The sequence below is a fragment of the Magnolia sinica genome, chromosome 17 (genome assembly GCF_029962835.1).
Source record: "Magnolia sinica isolate HGM2019 chromosome 17, MsV1, whole genome shotgun sequence".
NCBI classification, from domain to species: domain Eukaryota; kingdom Viridiplantae; phylum Streptophyta; class Magnoliopsida; order Magnoliales; family Magnoliaceae; genus Magnolia; species Magnolia sinica.
In genome coordinates, this window is record NC_080589.1 from 59,838,772 (window position 1) to 59,846,902 (window position 8,131).

Below are 8,131 nucleotides of genomic sequence, written 5' to 3' on the forward strand. Positions count from 1 at the left end.
CATCAGAGCGTTAAATCCATATTTTGAGCTCCCTTTTCAGTCCATGCTCGTGAATACGCCCTGCATCACAAACACGATTAAATCGGGTCGTTAAACAGTATCATGTTTGAAAATTCAGGTAAAAACTGGGGTCTGATATGCAATCTTTGACCCTCAACACAACCCCCAACCAGCATCTTGCTAGTCCCGAGCAAGGTATGCAAAAAATAAATTAAGAATTACAGGACAATTTCTACAAACTCAAGAGATTTTGTGAAAAACAATTTAGATACTCGAATTCTATGATTCATAAATGTTGGCATTACTTTCTCCTGAGATCAAGCTCACGGTAAACTTCATAATCAAGCTCAAATATTAATCCATTAATTAGAACGATTCTAAATAATGAGTTCCATGAGTGTATAGTGTAATCTCGGCTTAACTTTATTAAAATTCACTTCTCCATTTCAGGATATCATTGGTAACCACAAGAGAATTCATGATAACCAACACCTAAACCAAAGCTTGATTCATTCTTCCAGCTTTTGATGATTTTCACACTATGTCCACTTTTTAAAAGTACAGCCAAGGAGGAGAATCGAATCAACACCTATAGGGAGCAAACCTATGGTAAAGACCGGTTGCCAAAAAGTTTATGAATGTCAACCTTGGGGAATCAAACCTTCACCTGTAGGAAGCAAACCTATGGTGAAAACCATTTGCCCAATCTTTTCAATTTCTCAAGTTGGTTCCTTTCAAGCTTAGTGATCACCAAATTAATCCTTCAATATCGAATGGAACCTTAATGTGTAAGCGAGATGTGACATGTAAAATTATGATTCAATCAATGTTTAAAACTTCTAATCATGGATTAATAGTTCAAACTCTGAATCCAAGAGTCATAAATTACCAACATCATGTATTTTGTAATTCCAAGTGTCCCAGATGGCCATCAAAATCACTTTGAATTCATACGAAATTTCAGAAAAATTAAAAATTTTCACAATTTTCACTTAAGACCAAGAAAATACAGATTAGGAAACCTAATCTCCCACCCCCAACCTAAAATCTACATTGTCCTCAATGTAAAAGAAATAGGCATGCAATGCACATGGGACAACGAAAATATAAGAGGAGTGATGGAAAGATAGTACCTGGATGAAAGAATCAAGAGGCTTTCCAAAGATATTTACATAAGAGCGGGTCAGCACAAGAAAGAAACCAATCAGAAGTAAAATACAAAATAACAAAAATAAAACCCTACCTATACCACTTTCGTAAGTGCTCTCGATTGCATTTAGTGTATGCAACAAGCTTTTAAACCCCTAGGTTGCCCCTAGTGGACGAGTTGTAGTCTCGTGAGGGTTTGCAGCAATGTTACCCACAAACATTGAACTAACTAATGATAAAAACGAAATGAAATGAAGAGCTGGGTTGCCTCCCAGGAGCGCTAAGTTTACCGTCTTCAGCCAGACAAATAAGGCAACTACCCTAGTCCTATGAAAGCGATAAACCTACCTATACCTCCATTAGACTAGGAGATCAATCCTGGTAAACAGGATCAGTCAAGGTCATGGACATGTCCTCTGAATCAAATTTCTCGACAAATGGTTTCAATCGATGTTCATTGACTTTAAACTCCTTGCCATTGGCGGGATTTCTAATTTCAATGGCCCCATGAGGAAAAACAATAACAACAATGTAAGGGCCAGTCCAACGGGATCGAAGCTTACCCGGAAAGAGATGTAATCGAGAATTGTACAAAAGGACCTTCTGACCAGGCGTGAATGATTTTCGCGAAATGTGTTGGTCATGAAATGCTTTCATCTTGTCCTTGTAAATTCTCGAATTATCGTACGCATCATTCTGGATTTCCTCCAGTTCATTCAATTGAAGTTTGCGTAGCGAGTCAGCGTTGTCCAGATTGAAATTAAGATTTTTGATCGCCTAGTACGCTTTGTGTTCCAGCTCCACAGGCAAGTGACAAGCTTTCCCATAGACAAGTCTAAAGGGAGACATTCCAATAGGGGTTTTAAAGGCAGTACGGTATGCCCATAAGGCATCAGTCAATCGGATTGACCAATCCTTATGGTCAGGGTTAACCGTTTTCTCCAAAATGTGTTTAATTTCCCTATTAGAAATCTCAACTTGCCCACTTGTCTGTGGGTGATATGGGGTGCTCACCCTATGAGAGATACCGTATTTCTTCATTAAGCTCTCGAATGGTCTATTACAAAAGTGTGAGCCCCCATCACTAATGATGGCTCGAGGTGTTCCGAATCGAGAAAGGATGTTTTCTTTTAGGAATTTAATGACCGTGCGATGGTCATTAGTTCGACACGGAATCGCTTCGACCCATTTAGTGACATAATCCACGGCGAGCAAAATATACAGATTTCCAAACGATTGGGGGAATGGTCCCATGAAATCGATGCCCCAGCAATCAAATGCTTCAATGATAAGGATGGGATTCAAAGGCATCATATTTCGACGGGATAATGCTCCCAATTTCTGACAACGCTCACAAGCTTTGCAAAACTCATGAGTGTCCCTAAACATAGTGGGCCAGTAAAAGCCACACTGCAGAATCTTGGCCGTGGTCTTTTTAGCAGAAAAGTGACCACCACAGGCCTGTGAGTGACAGAAGGAGATGACGCTCTGATGCTCATCGTCTGGTACACATCTCCTTAGGATTTGGTCTGGGCAATATTTAAATAAATAAGGATCATTCCAGAAAAAGTTGCGCACCTCGGTGAAGAATTTCTTCTTATCTTGCGCAGTCCACTGTGTCGGTATGGCACCTGTAGCAAGATAATTAGCAATATCAGCAAACTAAGGTGAATGGGAGACTCTGAACAGTTGTTCATCAGGGAACATGTCATTGATATGAGTCGTCTCAAGGGACTCAGAGGTATTAAGGCGAGAAAGGTGATCGGCCACTACGTTCTCTACTCTCTTTTTATCTTTAATTTTCAAATCAAATTCTTGGTGTAGAAGGATCCATCGTATCAAACGGGGCTTAGAATCATTCTTAGAAAGAAGATACTTAAGTGCCGCATGATCTGTGTAGATAATGATCTTGGATTCGATCAAGTAGGACCTAAATTTGTCCAAGGTGAACACTATAGCTAAGAGTTCCTTTTCCATAGTCGAGTAGTTCACCTGGGCAGAATTTAAAGTTCTACTTGCGTAATGAATGACGTAGGGCCTCTTATCTTTTCTCTGGCTTAGGACCGCCCCAAGAGCATAATCAGAAGCGTCGCACATAAGCTCAAAAGGAAGGCTCCAGTCGGGTGGTTGCATGATAGGTGTACTGGTTAATGTGCCCTTAAGCTTGGTGAAAGCTTCCTGGCATTGCTCAGTCCACTCGTACGGAGCATCCTTTTGAAGAAGAGTACATAAAGGACGAGAGAGGAGACTAAAGTCCTTTATGAATCGCCTGTAAAATCCTACGTGTCCTAAGAAGGATCGCACGTCTCTGATGTTCTTGGGTGGAGTTAGGTTAGAGATAAGATCGATTTTTGCCTTATCTACCTCGATTCCCTTGGACGAGATGATATGCCCAAGGACAATTCCCTTCTGAACCATGAAATGACACTTCTCCCAATTAAGTACCAAGTTCTTTTCTTCACATCTTTTCAGCACACATTTAAGACTTTCCAAGCATTGGCTGAACGATGGACCGTAAACAGAGAAATCGTCCATGAAGACCTCTAGATATTGCCCCACCATATCAGAAAAGATACTAAGCATATATCGCTGAAAGGTGGCAGGGGCATTACATAGTCCGAATGGCATCCTTCGATAAGCAAAGGTGCCATAGGGACATGTAAATGTGGTCTTTTCCTGGTCTTCAGGGGCTATCTCTATCTGGTTGTAGCCCGAATATCCGTCAAGGAAACTGTAATAGGAATGACCAGCTAACCTTTCCAGGATCTGATCAATGAATGGTAAAGAAAAGTGGTCTTTCCTCGTGACGGTATTCAACTTTCTGTAGTCAATGCACATTCTCCAACCAATAGTGACTCTAGTTGGCACGAGTTCATTATTAGCATTGGCTACGATGGTGATTTCGGACTTCTTAGGGACCACTTGAGTTAGACTCACCCATTGACTATCAGATATAGGGTATATAATACCCACGTCCAATAGTTTAAGAACCTCGGCCTTAACCACTTCCTTCATGTTTGGATTTAGTCTACGTTGTGGTTGCCGAGCGGTTTTTGCATTATCCTCAAGATATATGCGGTGAGTACAAATCAAGGGATCGATTCCCTTGAGGTCCGCTATCATCCATCCCAGGGCTCCTTTTTGCTCAATGAGAGTAGATATGAGCATACTCTCCTGTTCTTTCTCTAGGTGGGCAGAGATCACCACCGGGTATGTCTCATCTTGACCTAAATTGGCATATTTCAAATCAGAGGGCAAAGGTTTTAGGTTAAGTTTCGGCGGCTTGAGGTTAGACGGTAGAGGCACTACATCGGTTTGTGGCAATTCTTCAAATTGTGGCCTCCACCGGTTAACTTCAAGTACCGGTGCAGTATCAAGCAAGGCGCACGTCTCCCTAATCATGTCATCATCAAAATCATGGGAGTGGGCCAGGCACGTCTCTAGAGAGTCAGAGGATAAGGTTAGAGGTGTCGTATCTTCCACGAAAGAGTCAATCATGTTAATGTTGTGGAAATCGTCATCCTCGTCTAAGTTTCTGCCGTTATTGAAAAAGATATTTGACTCCAATGTCATACTTCCAAAAGACATAGTCATGACACCATTCCTGCAATTGATAATTGCATTTGAAGTGGCAAGGAATGGGCGACCAAGAATGACGGGGATCTGAGTGCTTATGTTATTGATGGGTTCGGTGTCCAGGATGATAAAATCTACAGGGTAGTAAAATCTGTCAACTTGGACCAACACATTTTCAATTATCCCTCTTGGTACACGAACAGAGTGATCAGCAAGTTGTAGTGTGGTTAGGGTCGATTTTAATTCACCTAAACCTAACTGTTTGTATACCGCGTAGGGAATCAGATTGACGCTCGCTCCTAAGTCAAGAAGTGCATGATCAATTCGATGGTCCCCGATTACACATGATATGGTTGGGCTACCGAGATCCTTGAATTTCTGTGGCACGTCTTGCTTTAGGATGGCACTCACTTTCTCGGTCAAGAAGATTTTCTTTTAAATACTTTGCCATCTTTTGGTCGTGCATAAGTCTTTTAGGAATTTGGCATATGAAGGAATCTGTTTCACGACATCAAGTAGAGGAATGTTGACTTTCACTTGTTTCAACACCTCTAGAATATCCTGAGAGTTAGAGAAAGGTTTTGGTGAAACCAACCGTTGGGGGAACAGAGCAACTGGCTTCTCTAGAAGTTCCGGTTCTAATTTTTGTGGGGCATCACTGGATCCATCATTGTTTTCCTCTTCTGGTTCTTGAGGCTTTTCGGGCCTAACCGGAAGAGTTTTATCAATGATCTTTCCACTCCTAAGAGTGGTGATGGATTTAGCGTGCCCCATCTGATTTGAAGAGCTGGGATCATTAATCTCGTACTGCGGTTTAGGATTGGGGAGAGGTTGTGCAGGAAGCATCCCCTTTTCTATAACCGTCATACGAGAATCTATCTTTTGCATAAAATCTGTAATTCCCCACATAGCCTGAGCCAGCTCTTGTATGGAATTTTGAACCGGTTCCTCTTGAGGTTTCACTTGATTTGGATTTTGATTGAAGAAACCTGGAGGAGTAGCCGTTTGTCCATTCCTCCAACTAAAGTTTGGATGATTTTTCCAACCAGGATTGTATGTATTGGAGTTAGGTCCAGTAAAAGGTCTTTGATAGTTATTTACGGCATTAGCTTGTTCATTCAATACTCCTCGAAAGGCGGGTATTGTAGGACAATTTTCAGTTGTATGAATGTTGCAATCACAAATGCCGCAAACAATTTCATTAACCTTATCCTTCTTTCCTTCCATGGCCTCAACTTTCCTTATGAGCGTAGTCACTTTACACTTGAGATCATCCTTTTCTTTCAAGAGATATAATCCACCTTTCTCCTTTAATTGAGTCAGCCTAGCCGTGGTGTTTGATTTTGGGTAATAGTCCCAAGATTGTGTTTTTTCAGCCAAACTGTCGAGGTAGTCCCATACCTCGTCGACATCTTTATTAATGAACTCTCCATTACACATTGTCTCGACCATTTGGCGCATGGAAGATGTCAGTCCATCATAGAAAAAATTTATAATGCGCCACATTTCAAATCCGTGTTGTGGGCATGAACTGACCAAATCTTTGAACCTTTCCCAACATTGGAAGAATGTTTCATCTTCCTTTTGGGCAAAGTTCATGATTACTTTTCTGAGGCTAATCGTTTTATGATGTGGGAAGAATTTTTTTATGAATTCCCTCTGCATGTCGTTCCATGTGCCAATGGATCTAGGACGCAGTGAATGTAACCACGTCTTAGCTTTCTCTTTTAAGGAAAAAGGAAAGAGTTTCAGCCTAATTGTATCCTCAGATACATTAGGAAAACATAATGTAGCTATAATCTCATCGAACTCTTTCAAATGTAAATATGGACTCTCTGATTCAAGTCCATGGAATTTGGGAAGGAGTTGGATAACTCCTGGCTTGATGTCCATTTGTCCTGTGTTTTCAGGAAAAATCATGCATGAGGGCATACTCACTCCCGCCGGTTGTAGATAATCTCATAAAGTACGAGGCGGGGGTGCCTGTTGCACCTCATTCTCATCTTGGGTATCCTCCACCCTGGGTGGAAGTAGAGGAGATTGGTCTTCAGCTATAACTTCAGTTAACTCAGGGGATTTCGAGCGGTATCTAGTCCTGCGATGGATAGTCAACCCCTCAACTAATCCTCCTTCAGTCAAGAGACGTCGAGTGTCGTCACGGGCCCACTTGGGCATGAAACACTCGCAGCCCTCAACTAAATTCAAAGCCTAATCCTAAGAAGGGAAAAGAAAATCTAGGAAGAAAGAGAGAGTTGGAAAGAAATTACCAAATTGGAGTCCTAAGTTAAAAACCTGCAAAATAAAATAAGTTAGATTCTAAAAAAGAGAAGAGCAATCCTTTAAAAGAAAAATAGCAGTAAACTAATTTCTACAAGAAGGGAGCCCTAAACTAGAAAGTAAATTAGAAAGAGAACTGAAAAATAGAAAGTAGAGAAGGAGCTTACCGAATTAGAAATTTCTATCTTAAAGGCCTACAAAATAAGAAGGTTAGTTTCTAAACAAAAATTCTAAAAATAATTTAGGAAACAAATTAGATTCTAAGAGAGTTAGAATTAGAAAGTTACTAGAGAACAAGAATAGAAGGTTAATCTCTAAAAAGGGAAATAACTAACCTAGTTTCTAAAAACAAAAGAGGAAAGTTTCTAAAAATAAATTATTTCCTACAAACAGAGAAATACTAGAGTTAGAAAATTTCTAAGATTTAAACCTTAATTCTAAAAATAGAAAAAGTAGAGAAATTAGGAAGGAATTACCAATTTAAGAACTTATGTCAGGATCCTACAAAATAGGAAAACAGGTTAAGTTCTAAAAACAATAGAATAAAATAAAAACTTTTATCCTAAAGTAAGTAAAATCTTAATCCTAACCTAATTCTAAAACTAATTAATTTTAGAAAAATCGTAACCATCAGTCCCCGGCAACGGCGCCAAAAACTTGTTCACACCCCAAGTGCAGGGTTGTGATGTAGTAATAAACTCGGTAAGACCGAGGTCGAATCCACAGGGACTGATACCTGTACGTTATCTGAAACCAAGTAGAACTAGAACTAGACTAAGATGTGATCTAAACCAAGTAGAATTTAAGAAATAATTGTGGAACAATTATCTAAAACTTTAAGGAATTCAGAGGAAGGAAACTAGGGTTTCAAAGGATCCACTTGTAGAGATCAGGGAGATCTTATGCCTGCATCAAGGATTATGGAATTCAAACTGAACTTACTTGATCTGGTTTTCAAGAGATGAAAGGTATATGAATTAGAATGGATTCCATCACCAAACCATGCCCAGGAGACAAAGTAAACAACAGAATTAAACTAATTACCAACCAACCAACAATGTATGAAGATCAGGAAGGGTACTGTCATCCTACCATGCCCATGGAACAATGATGAACAACAGGGCTTCCT

At 40.2% G+C, this 8,131-nt stretch overlaps 1 non-coding gene across 1 annotated transcript; it reads left to right on the forward strand.

Annotated features, from left to right (window-relative positions):
- The first annotated feature begins 6,235 nt into the window (after nucleotides 1-6,235).
- LOC131232170 (small nucleolar RNA R71) lies at nucleotides 6,236-6,342 on the forward strand. Its single transcript, XR_009164783.1, has one exon. It is a non-coding gene; the product is annotated as a small nucleolar RNA R71 (small nucleolar RNA).
- The last annotated feature ends 1,789 nt before the right edge of the window (nucleotides 6,343-8,131 follow it).